This window comes from Jaculus jaculus, chromosome 6, assembly GCF_020740685.1.
Source record: "Jaculus jaculus isolate mJacJac1 chromosome 6, mJacJac1.mat.Y.cur, whole genome shotgun sequence".
Classification (NCBI taxonomy): Eukaryota; Metazoa; Chordata; class Mammalia; order Rodentia; family Dipodidae; genus Jaculus; species Jaculus jaculus.
The window spans coordinates 88,651,007-88,652,454 of NC_059107.1; positions in this window are offsets into that span (position 1 = coordinate 88,651,007).

Genomic DNA, 1,448 nt, shown 5'->3' on the forward strand with positions numbered 1-1,448 from the left:
GCTTCAGTCCATGAATGTCACTGTGGCTTATATATGGTTTGTGTATGTGGCCTAAAACTACATGTGTTGACATTCAATCCCTACTGATGGATTAAATGGGTGAACACTTAATTTGACTATGGAGTTTAGAGATGAGGATTTTTGGGAGTGCTTAGATTTCGACAAGGTTGTTAGGGTAAAACCTCCATAGTTGAATAAGAAGAGAGTGAGAGACCAGAAGACACATATATATTCTCTCTCACACATATGCATGCACATGCACACATTTGCATGCCCCACCTCATCTATACACACACACACACACACACACACACACACACACACACACACATTTCTTGTCTCTTGGCATATGATATTCTGCCACCTAAGAAGGATTCAAAAAGGGAGACCAGGGCTGGAGAGATGGCTTAGCAGTTAAGCACTTGCCTGAGAAGCCTAAGGACCCCGGTTCGAGGCTCAATTCCCCAGGACCCACTTTAGCCAGATGCACAAGGGGGCCTGTGGTGGTTTGATTCAGGTGTCCCCCATAAACTTAGGTGTTCTGAATGCTAGGTTCCCAGCTGATGGATATTTGGGAATTTATGCCTCCTGGAGGGAATGTATTGTTGGGGGCGGGCTTAAGGGCTTTATAGCCAGTTTCCCCATGCCAGTGTTTGGCACACCCTTCTGTTGCTGTGGTCCATCTTATGTTGGCCAGGGGGTGATGTCCACCCTCTGCTCATGCCATCGTTTTCCCCTGCCATCGTGAAGCTTCCCCTCGAGCCTGTAAGCCAAAATAAACCTCTTTTTCCCAGAAGCTACTGTTGGTTGGGTGATTTCTACCAGCAATGCAAACCAGACTGCAACAGGGCCCATGCATCTGGAGTTCGTTTACAGAGGCTGGAAGCTCTGGCACGCCCATTCACTCTCTCTCTGCCTCCTACTCTCTGTTGCTCTCAAATAAATAAACAAAAATAAAAAAAAAAAAGGGAGAACAGATCCAGGAGTGGTGGTGCACGCCTTTAATCCCAGCACTTGGGAGGCAGAGGTAGGAGGATTGGTGTGAGTTCAAGGCCACCCTGAAACTCCATAGTGAATTCCAGGTCAGCCAAGGCTAGAGTGAGACCCTACCTGGAAAAACCACACCCCCCCCAAAACAACAACAACAAAAACACACAAAAAGGGAGACCAACACTAGGTGAGGTGCAGACCCTTCACCTTGGATAAGAATTGGGAGCCAAAACATATCTCTTTATAAAGTAGCCTGTCTCAGATATTTTATTAGATTAATAAAATAGGCTAATAAGCCAATCAAGACCACAAATGGGAGCAATGAACTTTTCTAAGTTGTTATCCAATTTTTAAATTCCCTGAAGTAATGATATAGTCAAAGGCCCCCAGCTATGGTCAGAACTAGCAATGGATGAGGTGCCAAAGTCATTTGGTGCAGGCTGTTCTTACCCCCATCC